This window comes from Doryrhamphus excisus, linkage group LG7 (genome assembly GCF_037039965.1).
Source record: "Doryrhamphus excisus strain RoL-2023G ecotype Guam linkage group LG7, RoL_Dexc_Guam_v1.1, whole genome shotgun sequence".
In the NCBI taxonomy this organism is placed as follows: domain Eukaryota; kingdom Metazoa; phylum Chordata; class Actinopteri; order Syngnathiformes; family Syngnathidae; genus Doryrhamphus; species Doryrhamphus excisus.
In genome coordinates this window covers 21,235,277-21,255,847 of record NC_136363.1, presented here as the reverse complement: position 1 = coordinate 21,255,847, position 20,571 = coordinate 21,235,277, and the positions used below count along the sequence as shown (strand labels likewise).

Here is a 20,571-nt window from a genome sequence, read left to right as displayed (position 1 = left end):
AACGTCCAAATGTTGCAGATGTAGCTTTAAAATGCTGACCGCATCCTGGAGGCTGCATTTGAAGTTTTCTTAAGCGTCCTTTCACAATTAAAGAAACACAAAGCCCACTTCCTTCAAATGTGGGCTTTTATTGCAGGATCCACCGCTACCGTCCTGACAAACAAACGTGTTGCAGTGCATTCTCTCGGGCTACACATCTCCCAGTTGAAGGGAGGCTGAACCGTCTTCAAATGCAGCCGCCTTATGTTTTTGGAGCCAATTAGCCCTCGCCGCGCCGCCGCACCGCACCGCAACCAACAGTGTACCGTTTGAATGGGGTTGAATGAAAGGTTACATTCTATGGAGGAAGCATTTAAAGGCGAAGTGATAAACCTTCAAATGCAGCCTATTGGTGTTTTTGGGTCCTTTAATGCCACCTGTAGTATACCTTTCATATGCAGCCCTGTAGTATACCTTTCATATGCAGCCACATGCTGAGACTCGATGTCCAACGCTGAAGAAGAGATGCATGCATTTGAAGCAATGCCATGTCAACCTTTCTTCAAATGCAGCTTTTTTTTGATATTTTGAAAGGATTTACTGCTATCCTTCACCGCCACCGTATCCTAGGATAGATTCATGCTACTGCTACATATATCTAATTTAAATCCCCACACTTTGGAATTGCTGTGAAAAAAATGACGCATAAAGTGGCATTGTTGGGTGGGAATATGGATAATATTCTCTGACAAGCATTGATGTGCCCTGGAAGGATACTACCAATGTACCGTGTGCTAACTCGTTGCGAGCAACCTGCAGGAATCATCTGCAGTCTAATAATGATCTGCTCGGCCCTCCTTGGCAAAAATTGATCCGTGGCGGGTGACTGGTTGGTTGGAGTTCAGGATGCATAGAGAATAATCCTAGTATATGTTTGGTGTGTTATGATTCTATAAGAACCGGAGCTAACAGTACCATAGGTGATCAATACCTTTATCTCCATTTGGTGGGATTTATAATCCATATGTATCCGAGCTAGCACACAAGTGTCCTATCTGCGACTCTAATGGCTAAAGTGACACTTTCAATCCACAGCCGCCATTTTCATCCTCCTGAAGCATTCAGTGTCATTTTCAAGGTAGGCAAATAAGAATGGAGGTGAAAACAAGCAGAGCCAACAGCAAACAGCATGCCTTGATGCATAATACATCATCAAGCTGCGGGGGTGCTTCAGCACTTTTCGCTTTCGTAAAAAGGGCTTCTGCCCCGGTGTCGATGCTCTAGTGTCCTTAACTCTTTTAAAATTTTTTTTTTTTTTTTCGATTCGCAGGCGAGGAAAAGAGCCCCCGGACGTCTTGTACTTGCAAACAAAACACATTTTATTACCACGCTCGCTGTGATCCTCGGTCTGATTACCGAAAGCGGCGGGATGGATTTATCTCCATCCAAACACATCATCTGTGTGTCTTGGCTTGTTTGCTCGCCACGCCGCTATTACTTTTGTTTTGTGTAGGAAGCGGCTTCCCGAGCGTCGCTTCAATTTGACATGAAAGGAAAAAGGAAGGACTTCCTGTTTACTGCTGCCTGAGATGGGAAGCTGGCGTGATGGAGAATATTACTTGTACTTCCTTAAATTCCGAGATGAACGATGGGGATGGTTGGAGTTTGTGTTCTGAAGATTAATGGTGCTTAGCTTATTTTTACACTTAAATGTTAAGAAATATTATGACGCTGCGTAGAAAATGAAGGAAGTGGTGAAACGGACAGGTACGACTACGTTGTTGTTATTGCCTTCTAGCTAATATCCTGCCTTGCCAAAGTGTATGTACTTGTACCCGATGTTCCTTTTTTAAAAGCCGGTGCAGCAAATCAAATCAGCAATTTTTCCAAGACGACTCGTATCTTCGGCCTCCAATGTCAAAGACCAGTCCGACCCCTGAAAGGTTGTTCCATCCATGTAAAGTGGCGTCCTTTATTTTCTGAGTGCCCCCCCCCACCCCTTCCTTAATGGCACTGAACTGGACATGTGATGGACATGTGATTTGGGACAAGGACGCCTCAAATGCTTGTATTATTCCCCAGCTTCCTGCGCCGCCATGATCTTTTTCACCTGCCATTGCGGTTATGCCACCACCGTGTGGAATAGCAAACACGCGGTAAACATTAGAGGTGTGCGGTTGCACCCCAGCTAGCATGCATTATGTATAGCAAAAGCTCCATTTATTTCTAAGCGAGTCCGCATGGTCAACAGTGGCGCCTCCTCAAGTATCCATTAGCAACACCGAGCGAGCATTGCTCTCTCGGCGAGCACTCCACTGTGATTGAGCCTTACACCTGTGTTTTCAGCCTTGTTAGTTTTCTGCCTTGTTGAGTCTACCATCTCCACCCCCATCCCCCACCACAACCCCCCCACACACCGCCTTCCATCAGTGTCGGCTTGTCAGAGAGAGCAGGGTCACAGCCCATCATCAGCTGATTGGGTTCTTCTGGCTTCTCCCGTAGCTGAGTGATCAGGCCTTCTTGCAGGATGCTCCCGGTTGGCTGTTGATCAATTGGTCCATTAATCTGGCCTTGCCGCTGCTGCGGGACGGATGAGGCTAAGCTAGCGGCGCCGGGGCGTTGCACACGCCAGCGCAATACGCTGACAATGTGGCTGCTTTTTACAACCCGACCACAAGGGTGGCGGACCAATGTCGACACAATGTTGTCATTCGCCTTTCTTTTCACACATTGGACGACAATTCACAATTCTGCATGCCCCCCCCCTAAGAAAATATATAAAAAGGATCTAGAGCAAGAGGGCAAGTAACTAATGAGTGACTCTTGCTTAAATGAAATGACTCCACACGTCTGCATGATGTTACCATGGAAACTGGGCCATTGAGTGGAACATAGCCAGTTAGGACTCACGGCGGGAAAAACAGCATTTTTAATTAATTAATTAATTTTTTTAGAATGGCGTTCACCCCGTTTTGCACTTCCAGAAGTGTTGAATAACTATCAGGCGGCACAGAAGCTACCAGCGAGAGCTCGCATGTAAATAATTAGTGTTCACGGTCACTCAAGATTGCCAAATAATTCAAATAAACAAGCACTAAGAGCCCAGTTAATTTGCCACAAAGCCATGATTAAATGTGATTTCATGTGGCTCTAATAGCGGCGGCAGAAAAGTTAATTAACAAACATTTTTTTCCTGTCATCACTCAACAATAACCATCCTAATGGAGTGCACAAAGATGCGCACTTCCTTGCATGGAAACGGATCACTTTTGTCTCCTCACTAGCCGCCACCCTTTCCTAGCGAGGAGTCACGTCCCAGTCGTTAATTAACAAGATAAAGTGCGTGTTGTTCTTCCCTCTGCGGACGCTCAAGGTCACCCATTAGTTATTATCGTGGTTTGTGTTTGGCCGAGAGAGCGCGTCACATGACCCACTAAGTTTTACTGGGTCGAGTTCCTGTTGTTACCTCGTAGCGCTAGTTTCTAGCCTATGCAATTTACAGTCTGTTTATTTCAACAAGAGAGAAATTAAATTTTGCACAAAAATATTTCATTAAAGCAAGAAAGCGTTTTCCAAAGTCTGTATAAAGCAAAAACCTTAATGTTAGCTAGCCAGGTGTTAGCATTAGTTTAGCTCAGACATGCTAGAAAATACTGTATGACATTAATTCCCTGCTATTATTCTATTTTATCGCCATCTTGCCTGTTTATGCTTGTTTTTATGTTTATTTTTTGATAGCAACATAAAGCAATGCAGCTACATAGTATTTCAATGTAGCGATGTAAAGCAAACACCTTAACATGAGCTAGCCTGGTGCTAGCGTTAGCTTAGCGCAGACATGCTAGGAAATACTGTATGATATTAATTCCTCACTATTATTCTTTTTTATCACCATCTTTCCTGTTTATGCTTGTTTCTATGTAAATTTATTGATAGCAACATAAAGCAAAGCAGCTCTGTTAATGTAGCGATATAAAGCAAATAGTCGGGTGCTAGCATTAGCTTAGCTCAAACATGCTAGAAAATACTGTATGACATTAATTCCTAACTATTATTCTGTTTTATCGCCATCTTGCCTGTTAATACTTGTTTTTATGTTTATTTTTTGATAGCAACATAAAGCAACTAGCATTAGCTTAGCTTAGACATGCTAGAGTCCATCTCTAAAAATACTAATTTCATTTTTCTTGGGTACCAGAACGTGACGAGCATGAATTTCTTCTTTTTTTCTTTTTTGTTTTTGTGTTTTTTTATTATGTAAGAACTGCGTAAGGCAGCACTGGAAAGCTTTTTGTTTTTCTTTGGAGCTAGAGACCTACCTCACGGTCATGTTTGGAAGTTATGATTATTTTATTTGCACCACCGACAGCCCGACAGTGTCGTCTTCCCATTAATGGTCGCCGATCAATGTTGATGATGGCGGCGCTGGGCTCGGTGTTGGCGCAAAGATTTCAGTGTGTGTATGATCCAATCAGATATACGTCAAACAAGCTCTGATTTCTTAAGTCTCCGTCCGAGCAAAGCGGCTAGCTGATTGCACAAATAAGCCGCTGATTAGACGTCCGTGAGCAAGGCTGAATGTGGCGCTCCAATAATTAGCTTGGATGTGGAGTGTTTGTCAGCGGGCTTTCATTATCGTGGCCCCTGGGTCCGGTTCTGCTTGCCGTCGGTATTGTTGTTTTTGTGCATTTTGTTTGACCATCCTATTAACACCGTTTCTGATTCTTCCTACTCCTCTTCAGAAAATATGCCTTGGAATTTCATCCCCTTACAAGCATAAAGTGGTGCAACTTTTAATGAATTTAATTTAATTTATTAGATTTGTACGTATTATTTGCACTAATAATAATAATGATGATGGTGCAGTTCCACATGTGAACCTTAAGGGTCCACCAGCTATGTCAAAAAGTGTTTTTTGCTTCTGTTGCTTGACAAGCAAATCTGTTCTTTTTGTGCAGGAACACAAGCTGAGTCTTCTCAGGGGTACAAGTGGACTTCTTTGAATCCTCGTCGGACGGCGCAGAGCGGCTTTTGTGACAGAAGTGAGTGCTAAAAGTGTCAGGAGACAAACCAGCTCTTTTTTTTTTTTTTTTTTCAACAGGCTGACATTTTTAGAGCAGCAAAAGCCAAAAAAAAATCCATATTCACCGTATTTTTTTTTCAGCTCAGCGGGCCCCCGGTTGAGGGGGACTCGCTTATTGGCGTTGACGGGCTGGAATTTTTCCCATCACTCCTGCAAACACCTCACAAGGAGGAAGTGGTGTCATCTCATAAACGTTTTCCTCAGAGTCCAATTATTATTTGACATTTAAAGGCATTTTTATGTCCTGATGTTCACTCCTGTGCTGCTCTTATTGCATCCCGCCACACCTTCGCTTTCTGGCCACAAATTTAGCTTTACGTCTGAGCAAGAAGACAATTTATTTTGGATGACAGCGCGGTGATATTCATCAATCCTGTTGTCACATTCAGCACATTTTGTATTTCCAAGACTAGAGAGCAGGGTTTTTTTAAAGAAAAAAAATAGCAATATCAAAAACAAACAAAACATTATTTTTGGAAAATTCAGTTGGGAACAAGTCATAATATTATGAGAATGAAGTTGTAATTGTTAGAAGAAACTTTATTAGAGGAATAAAACAGCAAAATAGAGCAAAGTCCATAGCAACAATACACATATTAGTGTATCACAAAGCTGAGATGCATTTTTTTCTCAATATATATATAGAACATCTTTAGCATTACATATTTGACATGCGTTCATTTTTCCAATTCAATTTCTCAATTTCCTAATTCAGAAACACTCATCCAGCTCATCAGCCTCAAACTGAAGCTGAAGCACTTCACGTTTAGTCCAAATCACGCTGCTCTCGCAGTCACTTTGATTCATCACAGCCTCAAACCGTGGGGGGAGACAATAATCATAATAATAATAATAATAATAAAAAAAAGCGCTGATGAAAAGGTTGGCATATGTGTGATTTATGTTTCTGCATGTGCTGGCCTCGTTTGCACGCAGCTAAATTCATTATCTACTCTTGATTGCGCGATGAGGAGGAAATTGAAAGAGGCGCCGGACGACATCGACATGTAATTCATCACCCGCCGCTGGAGGAGTTGTCAGCCACGCGGCCGCACTTGAGCGTTAAGTATCGTATTGACACAAATACTTTCAAATAGTCACGGCTAATACCTCAAATACTATCATACTATAATAAAATAAGACACTACTGTCAGGAGAATATGGATTAATATTGCACATACTCCATTTGACTTGACAGATATTACTACACTTTACTGTCACTGACTTGATATTATCTTTGATTACCCATTTATTATAATTACCTTGTCTCCAAAACAAGTCCTCCACATGCTTATCACCTGATTCAAATAGCTTTGGGTGTCCTGGCATGCGAGTCTGCCCTTCATCGTCTCCGTCCCTCATGTGATGAGATCACAAACAAACCACCAATTCAGCATGAACAGTCAGCCATTTGTTCGTGTTGTGTTAGTTAAGTGTATATATATATTTTTGTCACTTTCAGGTGAGTGTGCATGGTGTGTTGCAGAAATATGATTAGATTTAGCCTGAAAGGTGTCATCATGCCCGTATTGTATCACAGAAACCGATGCCAGTGTCGGGAGTGTTGATATTTTCTATGGACACGCCCCCGCCATCACTACTGAAAAAGACACAGATTGTCTATGATGGCTTCAAAGTCGGAGCTTTTCTTCCTGTCACTCACAGACCTGTCTAGAATGTGTTGTATTCCTACAGATTCTATGTGTATACAGCACACTTGATCTTAAGTCTTTATTCTTAATGATGCCCGCTTTGCTTTGCTTGTAATTACAGGAAGTTGTCAGAATGTCCACGCGTTTTCCCTTCATCAGGACTGCCAGGTACTCCCAGCACACACTTGTATGCTATATTTGCTTCACTACACGCTTAATGTGATAGCGTATCAAGGCTCCGTGTGGGGAATAATGTTCTTGTTTTACATCCTGCAATGTACTGCGCGTCCGCCTCGGTTGGGGTAAAATATCCGAGCAGATGCTAGTTGGAGGGCAATATAACATAACAGCGCTTTGCTTTTCGGAAACGACGGCAGCACGCTCGTACCGTGGAAGCTCGCCCGTGCTATTCCATCTGTGGAAGCCCGCAAATGCGGCTAATGCGGAGCAGACAGTTGGATTATAGTTATGAGCGCGGCTATATTCCATATTGCAGTTGCACCGTGAGTCATAACAGCCGCTTCCTGCTGGTCCCACTTGGCTGCGGGCTAAACATGACTGACAGCAACCAAAACAGGTCATCATCTCCTTCGTGGGCTTTCTTTTCCAATTGAATGCAGCAGAGACATCGAAGTGGTCAGGTAGTGTTTTCTCACGTCAATACTGCTTCTCCAGTGGATCTGTTTTTGTTTCTTCTTTTTTCTGCACGAGACAAACATGCTGCAGAGAAAAAATGATGGATGGCTTGATTCTCTGCCGTGGGTGGAGGAATTACTAGGAAAGTGAACAACAACATCACACGATTTAGTTTTTTAAAGGCAAACACTTTGATTTCCGCAGCTACACAAAGGAACGTGTTTTATTGAAGATTCATGGTGGGGAAAAAGCTGTTTTTAAAAATTTGAAATTGACATTTAAGATAATTATTTTGTTTTAGTATTGATTATTTTATTAATATAGTTTGATATAGTTTGCATTAAGACTTCTTTTTGCGGTCTCGGACACCTCAATGAGGGACGTCCACTTGAAGGATGGTTGTGCTGATTTCGGGTCCTGGGTGTATTTCTGTTTTCCGATAGAAACTCCAGGTGCCTAAACAGGATTTGAACCGGTTTGGAAAGGTGCAGTCACTGGTTTTGTCTAATGTGTCTCTTTCCCATTGTGCCATTTAATATTTACTGTAACCGGGCAGAAAACTAAGGAAGAAGGCGTGTGATTTTGTTATTGATTCTGATAAAACTGTCACTGGATCACAGTTCAAATAATATATCAAATATTATACAGTGTTCTGCAAATGTATTTTAGTGTTTTAGAGGTGATGATGCAACCGGACAATAGAAGAGATCATGTTCGGTGCCGTTTTAAGCCGTAAAAAGGAGCATGCTTTAATAGGCTGTATTCACCTCCAACCAACATGCTCCTTTTCAAAGTTGGTCAGTGTGAATGTTTCTCAGCCCACACAGTGGACCTTTAAAGCCGTCATGGTGTTCACACTGTATCCCCTCATAAGAAATTCCAAGACCCTGTTTACTGACTGGAGGGACTGGGATTCCTCGGCTGAGCATCCATATTCTGCTTGGATGACATTCCCCGGGCTTCCTCTTCATGTTGCTGCGTGATGAGGAAGGTCCTGTGAAGCCGCAAAGCCGGGATTTGCCGCTTCCCGTCTACTGCTGGAGATGATAAGGCCCCAGAGTGAGGGCCCGCTCTACATTTATTCATCAGCGCTATCGGCCTCCGAGGCTCATGTGATCTGCGAGGCCGAGATAGTCGCTCGGCACCAGTGAGAAATCACAAATGTGTTTTTCTTATTGAACATTCCGAGTATGCGTATGAGCTTTACCGGTGCATCATGACAAGCTAAGGAACGTGGAGGGGAGGGGGGGGGTCTGAATAAGCTTTCCCCCCTGGTAGGGGTCAGATGTTAGCCATAGAGGTAATTCCGCTGCTTGCTACTTGGCATGGATCTCATCAATGACCTTCCCGCTCTCGTTTGTTTGCCGCCCTTGTTTATGTGGAAAACGGAACGCCGAGTCAGCACTTGTACTTTGGTGAGGAAACTTTACAATGTACTTTTGAACGGCCAGTTTGTTCAACGATATCACTAGTAGAACACAGGCCCTGCATAGGGCCGTATTTTGGGCCAGGGGGCGCATTCACTGCAAATGCGCAAATGATGTACATTAGTACATTAAAAATAAACATAAAGCGCCAAGAAACACTTCCAAATGTAACTCATTCGAGTGGACAGCGCTAGACATCGAGCTAAAAGACGTCAACTTCTAATTGCAATAATCCACAATCCTGGTTCTAGATGCCGTCCATTTGTATTTGCCATCCTCCATAAAACCAATAAACGCTGGCTTTGCTCCCATGCCTTGCACACGCCCTCCATGTGTCCAAGATCTGGACCGCCAGCCTGGATGAATGGCCCTTATTACGCCCTGCACCTCCTTCCACTTAGAACACGTTTGGGGCATTATATTTGATTTTCTTTTTATCCAGTGCAATCGTTGATAGTCCGCAGCAAGGACCCGCCCCGGTGTCTCTCTTGCAAGGAAAAACAATAACAACACGGCAACACACTTTATCATGCGGCCGTCTGAGCCATGCATCATCTCATCGGCCAATAAAACGGCCGTCCGAATGCAGAACTAGCCGTGGGATATTCATCAACGTCATGGTATCACCTTTTCTCTCCAAGATCTTCATTGCTGTGTTGTGTTGGTCAAGTTAGCCTGGTGAGGCTAAAACAGGCCTTGGGGGAGGTCTGCCCTCTCCCACATATGCAACACACATCCTCCTGTCGTCTTTTTCCGAGCACACAGTCGCACTCTTCACTCTCGTTTGCTTCATGATGGAAAGATCCCGAGCAGGAGATGTCACTTTGACACTCGCCTTGAAATGGAACATGGCTGGAGCACGATGCAACGCTTCCGCCGCCTCTCCTCCTAACTAGGTATTTTTTTGGCTGCCCGACAACAGAGGGAACGCTTGCAGAGTCAGCATATTCGCTAATGGGACATTAACTGAACATGACACACGTAGAAGTGGTGTTCAACTCACTGGACAAAACATTAGGTACAGAACGCAGTGAGATTCCATCCCATCAATCAATCAAAATCAATCAAACTTGGTCATTGGAGAAAGGTTGTCATTTCACTAATTCCTCATTTATCGCCTTCAATTGGTTTCTGGATTGTTGTAAATTATTTATTCATGGAATATTTTTGTAGTTTGAGCATAGAAAACCACTTTAGCGCCTTTTTAAATATGATTTTAAACATTATTAGAGCCCTCTGGACATGAAATAGCACCCCCATAGTCTGTATTACCAAAGGAAAAAGGAAAAAAATAACCATTTAAGATACCAAAAAAGACTGGTGCTTGTGTGTGTTGCTGTAAATACTTTATGTTCCACTGCAAGGGGGAGGACAGGAAGTGATATCTTGTCTGTTTTTATTAGGGAACCTGATATTTAGATACTTGGGTATAGAAATGATATTTCGGTACTTCCATTTTTGTGTTGTTTAGACATTTTGGCTAAATATATATGGCTAAATTTGTGTCAGTTGTGCTTGAAACTTATCTTTTTACAAAAAGAAAAAAAAACGTACCTATGTTCTACTGCTCATTACTTATATAGAGTCTAATCTTTCTTTGGAATATAGCACAAGAACACAATATTCTGTGTGCCTTCAGCCAAAATAATTAAAAATGGCCGCTACCGAGAGGAACAGCTTTTGAAAAATGTCTGGCATTGAACGTGTTAATAATGAAAATATAAACAAACCACACCAGGAGGTTGCCTACAGCCATTTAATGCTAATGTTTAGTAATAGTGAGACAGCCTGGTGTGGATGGTAAATATACATAAGAGTCGACCTCTTAGACCCGCCTCTCATCTTGTGCTACTTTCGACTTCTTTGGTCCATTCTTCATTTGTCCAATTCCCCCAGGCGCTCCACTTTGATATTTTCTGCTTAGCGACCTGCTTGCTTCTTTACATCCCGTATGAAAATGATGTTAGATACTTCTGCTGTAGAAATGATATTTGGCTACTTCCACTATAAGAATGATAGAAAGTCTAAAGCGGCCTTCTTTTTTCTTCCTTTTCTTCCGAGACGCGATGCTCGACAGGAGTCATTTGTTGTGTTTAGCCAGCACACCGCTGCGAGGAGAAAGAAAGAAATGAATCATTATGAAAAATGTATGGAGCGTGGGTCTCCTCCAATTACCTGCCAGGATGTTTCATGAGTCATAATATGCAAACAGCTGAGGGCCAGCCGCACTACACACGATACACACGATACACACACTACACACAATACACACGCTACACAATTATATTAAAAAAAAAGGTGGACACACATTTTGTTCCTCCCAAATACTCCATCAGGTGGTCAATTAGCTTCTTATGGGCGCTGGCGTGTTTTGGCTGGCAGACACCGCCATGATTCATGCGGCTGAGCGTGAGTGCGTCACGTGACCGGAGGTCCATCACATTCTCTACGCTACTTTTTTCCCTCTCTGCCAGTCATGGTTGGAGGGGGTGAATAAGATATAAGCCTCAGCAGGGGAGCCGGGGGGGGGGGGGTCACAGCGCGCCGTGCTCAAATCCTCCGTCAGAATCTGTCAGGACGGGAAAAGAAAAGAACCGCCCAAACAACGAAGGCATAGAAGGGGAACGACTTCCTTAGGAACGTCGTCGTCATGGTGGTATACTGGATGTACAAATTGGAGAAAAATGGAAATAATACAATAATAAGAATGTTTGACCTGCTTATGATTCATCCTCCACCCTCCTTTGTGGAGTTTGCATGGTCTCCCCGTGCATGCGTGGGTTTTCTCCGGGTACTCCTGGTTTCCTCCCACATTCCAAAAACATGTTAATTGTTAACTGGCGACTCCAAATTGTCCATAGGTATGAATGAAATTATGCTTAAAATGTATCTTTTAGTTGGGAACTGATATTTTCCAGAAACTTGATTATTAACTGGCATCTCCAAATTGTCCATAGATATGAATGGTGTGAATTAAATTATGCTTAAAATGTATCTTTTAGTTGGGAACTGATATTTTCCAGAAACTTAATTGTTAACTGGCGACTCCAAATTGTCCATAGGTATGAATGAAATTATGCTTAAAATGTATCTTTTAGTTGGGAACTGATATTTTCCAGAAACTTAATTATTAACTGGCATCTCCAAATTGTCCATAAGTATGAATGGTGTGAATTAAATTATGCCTAAAATGTATCTTTTAGTTGGGAACTGATATTTTCCAGAAACTTAATTAACTGGCGACTCCAAATTGTCCATAGGTGCGAATAAAATTATGCTTAAAATATATCCTTTAGTTGGGAACTGATATTTTCCAGAAACTTAATTATTAACTGGCGACTCCAAATTGTCCGTAGGTATGAATATGAGTGTGAATGGTTGTCTATATGTGCCCTGTGATTGGCTAGGGTGTACCCCGCCTCTCGCCTGAAGACAGCTGGGATAGGCTCCAGCACCCCCGCGACCCTCGTGAGTATAAGCAGTAAAAAAATGATTGAATGAATGAATGAATAATTCATCGTATTTAGGAAACTCTATTTACAGCGATACAATATGATTCGGCAGCACGGTGACCGAGTGGTTAGCATGTTGGCCGCACAGTTAAGATATCGGGAAGACCTGGATTCAAGTCTCCGCTTGGGCATCCGTGTGTTTTCTCCAACTCCAATGCGATATAGTGATTGACCACACTACGCTACGCTAGCCTGCATTGTTTACAGTTGCCTCCACACCCCTACACTACATAGTACTACATGATGCAATATCTCAGCTAAACACGCTAATAATTCATAGACGCCCCCTTGCACTGAAACATAACTAATATCCTTCCCAATAAAACTGTTGAGAGAGCGAGAGAGAGAGAGAGAGAGAGAGAGCGAGTTCCTGTCTGCAGGACAAATTGAATTCTGCTCTGATGGACAAAGTTCACGTTGAGTTTCAGTGAGCACATTTTGTCTTCTTCTTCGCTCGTCTTTTCCGCGAGAGAAAGAACACCTTGTGGCCTTTTTGTCTGGAGGCTGAAAGAAAGAAAAAAAGAATCCATTTCACCGCCGCCCGTGTCAAGTTGCCCACATTTGACGTTCTTCCTCTTTTTGGCCGGGAAGGGAAACGAGTTTTAGCCTGTGACGTGCGGGAGAGTCCAAACATGCGAGCATCAGCGAGGACCCTCATCATGCTTTTGCAATAAAGTGTGTTAAGGAGGAGCCGGGCCAGCTGGGGGGGTTAAGGGCATCTTTAGCTACAGGCGAGCTCCAGGAGATTTTCATTAGCGGCTAAACAAGACTAATGCCAGACATGGGGAGTGGATCGAAACACAATTACCAAACATTCCTCACTATCACCGCGCGACAAGCGCCTTCATTTTCAGCTCTCGGCTGCACAATTCCATTAGAAATATGTTGTAAGTCGGCCAATTTAACAAAAAATGTCCAATGATGATTCATCGTCTGGCAGCGCCGGAGTTGTGGCAAGCTTCCCCGACCCCCTACTCCCCATCGTTAGTGGTCCTGCGGCGGATTACAGTAAATATATAATAAGTATAGTAAATAGCGTCTTTTGTGAGGACATCGGAGGTTGTTGTCTTTGTGCTCCATCACTTCCTGCTGCCCGCCTGGGAATCATCTGACCTTGCGTGCCGGGTCCAAGGATGCTCCTGGGATGGACGACACCACATCTGTGCTGCAAAGACACACCAAAATACTACCTGAGGACCAGGGGGGTTATATTTAGAACAGCTTACTCCGTTTTTGTTGTTGTTGTTCCAAACGGGTCTTCCCCAAGCGTTGGGTGTCTTTCCAGGGTGAAGGATTAAGATTCCGACCCAAAGCCAAAGCCGGAGTCCAACCTCTGATTGATTGATCATTGATTGAAGAGCGGTGCGCGATAATCACTTTCCACCACCCCCTCCCACCCCACCCCCGTGGCGTTAATTATCTGGAGTGCTCGTCATTTTAGTCCATAATTTAATTCAGTGGCGTAAACCTGGCAGATAACAAGCCGACAATTTACTGTTGGGGCGTAAATCAACTCGTTAGTTCAGCCATGGAAATCTATGAAAAAACCTTATTTGAGTATTTATTATGACATTTTTAAAAAAATAAAACCCTTTAATAAATTGGATTAAATTATATCAGGTTAATATGATTAATAAAATAATTGTAAATAATTATGAATAAATAAAATTAATAAAATAAGATTAAAAATATTTTTTAATTGATTACATTAAAAAATTCTAATTTGTGTCACCAAATTTAGAATTGGAAAAATTATTTTTTGATAGTAAAATAATTAAATTAAGAATTTGAATTAAATACAGATTTCAAAAATGTAAATATGAACATATCTTTAAGATTTTTTATGTGGAAAAAAAAAGAAAAACATTAAAAAAAAATATCTAGTCTACATTTAAAAATAAAATAATATTAAAATATAAAATATTCCAGCCAAACTTTGGCTCTGATATCTGCATGGCTGAAAACACAAAAGTTACAATAAGATTGAAGACTAAAATACCTTTTTGGGTATTTTTCTCTATTGGCCCTCTTTTGGAATAGAATGAACAATGTCTAAAAGAATGGGGCCATCATAAAAAAAACAAAAACCAAAATCCAATCCTGCCCTGATTTGACTAAGAATATCTACTAATAGTAGCACCATCACATGCTATTTAGGTCAAGGCATTCTTTGGAGAGCATCAACAATAAATAAATGATCATTTGGGGCAGAAAAGATGGTAAAGCGGCGTATATAACAGATATTTATGTATACGTCCACCTGAGATGGAGCAGAGAACCAAAAACAACGTCCCAGCGTTCCCAACATCAACACAAACATTGTCCCAACAAGCTCCTGCTCCATGCCAGGAGGCAACAGTTCAGCTCCAGGCCGTGCATGGTCTCCTTCTTCTCCTTCTTCTTCTCCTCTGTGGGTGTCGTTTTTAACGAGTGCTGACACCGGCAGGGGCGTAGCAGCACATTCTGGGCCCCACACACACACACACGGGTACTCTGGTGCAGAGGAGACTTCATTAAGGATGGCGCCACATGGTTTTTAGAAACAGCATTGTATCGCCTACTCTTGGCTTTCCTTTTCTGGCAGCCTGCTTTTTCTTCTTCTTAATATCTGAATGGATTTGGTCAATGTGGGTTTCAGTCACTATTGGACCGTTTGGAACAAATGGATGATGCTAAGCAGGGTTCCCACTCTATTAATATTCACATATTTGCATGAACAGGTGACATATTTTGACATATTTTCTGAGGGCCTGAAGGTCGATTTGTTCTCCCCGTACATGCGTGTTTTTTCTCCGGGTACTCCGGTTTCCTCCCACATTCCAAAAACATGCTAGCGACTCCAAATTGTCCATAGGTATGAATGTTGTGAATGAAATTATCCTTAAAATGTACCTTTTAGGGCTGTACTGTGTTCGAGTGGTTAGCACGCAGGCCTCACAGCTCGGAGACCCGAGTTCAATTCCACCCTCAGCCATCTCTGTGTGGAGTTTGCATGTTCTCCCCGTGCATGCGTGGGTTTTCCTCCCACATTCCAAAAACATGCTAGGTTAATTAGCGACTCCAAATTGTCCATAGGTATGAATGTGAGTGTGAATGGTTGTTTGTCTATATGTGCCGTGTGATTGGCTGGCCACCAATCCGGGGTCCCGAAGATAGCCGGGATAGGCTCCAGCACCGCTCGCCACCCTCGTGAGGATAAGCAGCAGAAAATGAATGAATGACTGAATCAATGTACCTTTTAGTTGGCAACTGATATTTGCCAGAAACTTACTAAAGGATGTTTTATTGCTAATTTTGAAAGATTTTGATCTTTTGATCCTCCTTTCTGTAGGTTCCATGTATACAGCATAGAGCACAATGTTCTGTTATGGTAATGGGGGGGGGTTGTCTGGTATTGACTGAGCTAAGGAAGCTACTGAGGGAAGATAAGTTAAAGATGCGTACGAGCATGGACACACTTTGCACGCAGGTAGCAGACACTTTGTCAAGCGGACACTTAAAAAAATGCAGAACGTCGTCTCGTGACGGACGACGCCTCCTCGCCTTCTCGGGCGCCGCCGTGCATCACCGGGAAGACACGCGCGACGGCGCTTTAGCTCAATCGGACGCTCAGCTAAATAATTAAAGGAGCCTTTTATTTCCCAGCCTCACCTTTCATTGTGCGCTGTTAAGGCGCTAGAAGCTGTGACATTATATTAGCTGCTGTTGAGAAATGAAACGCTATGCGGCTAAATTGGCTTTTTTGCAGCGTCGGTGCACACGAGGACTCGGTTGCGGCTTACATCACTCTAGAAAATGTCGCCAAATGGGCCACAAGTCATAAAAGGCCCACTTCGGAGAGGTCAAAAGTCATCTGCGGTCAGACTGAAAGTGTTTTCTTTGCAACTTTTGTGTTCATTCAATCAGCAGCGAGGCCATCCATCACGTCGACTGTAAGCCGTGTCGCCGTGACGCTGCGGGAAATAAAGTTAGATGATGTCCAACAGGCTGCGAATACTGGAAAAGTAATAGAAATAGAGTTTTTAGCTTTGTTTTGGGTACTTGGTGAAGTTTTTACATGCGTGGATGTTTACTACTTTCACCGTTGGTGCTGTTGTGTCTTTTCCAGAAGTGACTTTCTTCAGGCTAGCATTGACCAATTCTCAGGAAATAAATATATTTTTGTATTTATATTTTGGACATTTAAAAAAATATATATTTTATATATAAAACATGCTGAAAAATATTGAAAATGAATATATTAAATATAATTAAATTGTATTAAATACACAATAAAACTGGGAATGTGCATATACATTTTTATTAATTAAACTAAATATTCTAAATATATTTACATATTTTTTTAATACAGAAAACAACAAAATGTATGCTTTTTTTAACATTCCCGACATTTGAATTGGTGAAAGTTACTTGATGGGATGTACCGTATAAATTTAAATGCATTTTCTTTTCTTATTTAAGCAACCTGAAGGATTTTAAATCAGTCCAATTAATATTAATACCTATTAATTTTTTTTTTTTTAATGATTAGTTGAAGTAGTGATATTTTTGAGTGTCAATAAACACTTCCATAATGTAAGGAAAAAATACTTTTACTGTAGTAAAACTACATCATAACTTCACGGCTCATCTGATTTGGAAGTGCAGGTTGGAAATAAGACGTAATAAGTAAAAAAAAAAAAGAAATCGGAAGGTTCTAAAGAGGACACTCGCAGAGATGAATGTGAAGTTCAGGGACATCAGGAAAAAAACAGTCGGTCTCTCTTTCTTAAGAGCGACTGTAAAGTTGACAGTCATCATGTGTTTGGTTTTGAAGAGCTAAGCAATAATCATCGGGAAAGAAAGCAGGCATAAAAGGACAAGGAGGAATAATTAGGCTGCTAGCATGCAGGGCGGAACGTGGCTTTGACAAAGTGGAGGAGCTGTCACGAGGCACGCGAGCGCCCTGACTGATGGGACTCTCATCAAAGCTGAATTATTCAGTCAAATAAATGAAGGTTCATAAAAAATGTACGTCTTTGACACAGCGCAGGCACTCTGAGTGACGCCGAGCGCCCCGAAATTAAACATGATAAACTTCTTTGAAACGGCGGGAGCGCCTTTTTATTATTGATGCTGCTTGAAAGCCAGACGCGGGACACCGGGGGTCAGCGCTAAGATGGTCAAAAAGATGCTCAGATTTTGGAAGGAACGCAGTCGGAATCATCCTCCTGCCGTTTCTGAGGGAATCCCAAATGAAACTTGTTTTTTTTTAAAACTTCTTTTCCTGACGACTGTCAAAGTTGCCGTGCGGTACTTTGAATGTTTTTTTTTTAATCTGCATTTTTATACAATAACGTGTGCAGCTTCCTACCTAAAGGAAATACCTGCAAAATATAATACTGTGTTATGAAATAATAATGATCTACGCATTTTATTTCTTTATTTTTTGTACTTTTTCTGATTGAAAACATGCTATATTCATGTTAATTATATATTAATAATACAAACAATAATATATTATAAATATTGAATAAATAATCAATTTAAATTCAATTAAATAAATTAAATACATTTGATATTTATTTAATATTAAATGTACATCAATAATACATAATTAAACCATTTAAATAAACAATAATTACTACCTGCAAAATATAAAATAAGCAAAATTACTCAAATAAAAAATAAATTCTTTATTTTTATGGCTCTTAGCGCATTGAAAACATGTATTCAGAAAAAACTAAAATTATATTTAATATTTAAAATGCAGCATAAATTAATTTACGAGTGTTTTCACATTAGAATATCTGCAAAAATCATTTTATAATGTAATGTAATTTTTTTTAATATTTCCTTTAAGACATATTTGATAATGATTGCATTATTATATAAATGTTACATCATAATTTGCTGTCGGACAAATAGGAGTCATGCAAGGTCCATTTGGAGTAACCAAATGCGGTTCCCTGCGTGTTAAAGCTGCACAGTCAGCAAGAAAAACGTCACGTGAGGACTTCAGTTATGATCCCAAAGTTCAAATGGGGACAAAAAGTTCCAAGCGAGGACATTAGCACGCGCCACAAAAAAACATCCAAGCGGGGACACTTGAGCCCCAAACTGCATTAGCTTGAATCCTGCATGCAGCTGCTGATGCATGCTGACAAAGTCTCCTTCAACCAACCCCCCCTGCACCCCCCTCACGCCCCCCACTGTCGTTTGCTATTTTTAAAGCGGAGGTGGACTTCCCCGTGAGAGTGTGTATTTTGTATTAAGATGTAACAAACAAGCAGCAGAGGTCAAAACGCTTTGGACGCTTTGGATGAGGCTCGTCTTTTATTCCTGGAAAAAAAACTACTGAATGAAATATCGACTTTTTTCCGCCTGACGTTGAGAGCGTTTTTCGGAAGTTAGTTAGCACATTTTAAAAGCTAGTGTCACTCATCTTCGGTCAAGTAATCGAGCTCTGGCAAATCCGGTTAGCATGTTAGCAGATGGCGTCTTTAAGTTTGGCAAAGTTATGGTGGAAAATAGCTAGCGTGTTAGCAAGTACTAGCACAGCATAGGTAGCAGGTTCGAAAACAATCGTCATTATATTGTGTTTTTTCATAAATGAACAAATAAATGGTTAGTTAGTTTAGTTTAAATTAAACTATTAATTACAATTAATTAATTAACAAGTAATTAATTAAACAATTAATTACATATTGAAATACAAGTCATATTCTGGTTGCTCAAAGACTCAAGCTTTTCCATTTGTAAATCCAACGTAGCCACCCTAGCGCGGCATTGACTGTACGTGTAGTTGTGTGCGACACATAAACGACAACAATTAGCATGGTAGCGAGTGTCTGCTAGAAAAGTCCAATGTTAGCACTGAGCATAGTTTAAAGCATGTGATCTGTACTTTGATTGAGGTTATCCAAGTTTAGGAAAGCCATGTGCACCCCTCGCTAATGGCTAACAAGCTAACGGCTAATTTCCCGATTGAGAGCTCTGGCTGAGCGAACATGAATGTGGCGCCTCCCTTTCAAGACGAGCACGGCGAGCGGCGGGTGATTGTTTGGGAGACAAACGGCACTCCCTCGCCTGCCTTGTCATTTAAATGGGGCATCAGCAGGCTGAGTCGCTTTGAACGCTCTGACACCATTCCAGAAGACTCCTTGAGGGAGCGCCGATATGAGAGACGATCTCTCCGAGGTGTCAGAACAAAGGCGCAAAGTTGACGAGTCTTGAAAGTTTATTGCTTGCTCATCTGATGCGCAACAGCGTTTGGGAAGGAGCGGGAGCTCGTTGTGAATATCGTGTCCGTTACCAGCGCTGGGAACTAGACTCAACTGGTGCAACTGGTGGACACAGAAGGTAGCAGGTACACTTTTAGGGGAGATCTCAAAAAAAATTATGCTTAGTCATAAGATGCAAAATAAGTCCCATTGTAACCACGTTATACATCAATAATACTTGAATAGCATCGCAATCACATCTTATTCCCCAGTTCAAGCAGGACGCAGCATATCATGCACTGTCTTGTCTGCTTGAACTCCAACTTCCATAGTTGGATGTTGTGCTACCAGCCTCTATGTGACTTTTTATTTTTCTTGAAATCATGGAGCAGTAACATCACGCAGCATATCATGCACTGTCTTGTCTGCTTGAACTACTTCCGTAGTTGGATGATGTGCTACCAGCTTCTATGTGGCTACAGATTTCATCACCAATGTCTTCTTTTTTTCCTGAAATCATGGAGCAGTAACATCACGCAGCATATCATGCATTGTTTTGACTAATTTTACTGAACACGGAAAACCAGTCTGTATTTGTCCGCACATTTTGGGTCCATTGTCTTTATTTAATTTTTTTTTATTCCTGTGCTGAGCTAGAGTTGGAGTTAGCATATCATGCAGTGTCTTGACTACTGCCATGCACCCCTTTCATTGTAAGAGAAGCTTCTGTCATCTACAAATTTTGTTTTTTTTTATCTCATCCAGCATTGCAACAAGTACAAATACATTTGACTCATGATCTGAGACAAGCTTCCTTAGGTTTGTAGCTAGCTTAGAGCAGCATATCATGCACTTTCTGGCTTACTGCTATTGACTCCTTTTGAATACGTGAGACTAGCTTATGTCCGCAGATTTGCACAAATTATAGGTGTTTGTCTTGGTCTTCCCAAGGTCAGCAAGACATCTCGGCCAACAGCATATCATGCACTGTCTTTCAACTCCTGATGTCAGACCAACTTTTATTTGTAACTCCAGATTCGGTGTCCTTTTTTTTTTTTTCTTCTCTTGCTGTCGTTCTGA

The 20,571-nt window shown here is 41.6% G+C and overlaps 1 long non-coding RNA gene across 3 annotated transcripts in view; it reads left to right on the top strand.

Annotated features, from left to right (window-relative positions):
* The first annotated feature begins 4,951 nt into the window (after positions 1-4,951).
* LOC131109040 (uncharacterized) overlaps positions 4,952-20,571 on the top strand; it is a 110,932-nt gene continuing 95,312 nt past the window's right edge. For all 3 annotated transcript variants that reach the window (XR_013627815.1, XR_013627817.1, XR_013627816.1), the window contains exons 1-2: positions 4,952-5,021; positions 6,836-6,882. This is a non-coding gene — a long non-coding RNA (uncharacterized LOC131109040). The remainder of the gene's footprint in view (positions 5,022-6,835; positions 6,883-20,571) is intronic.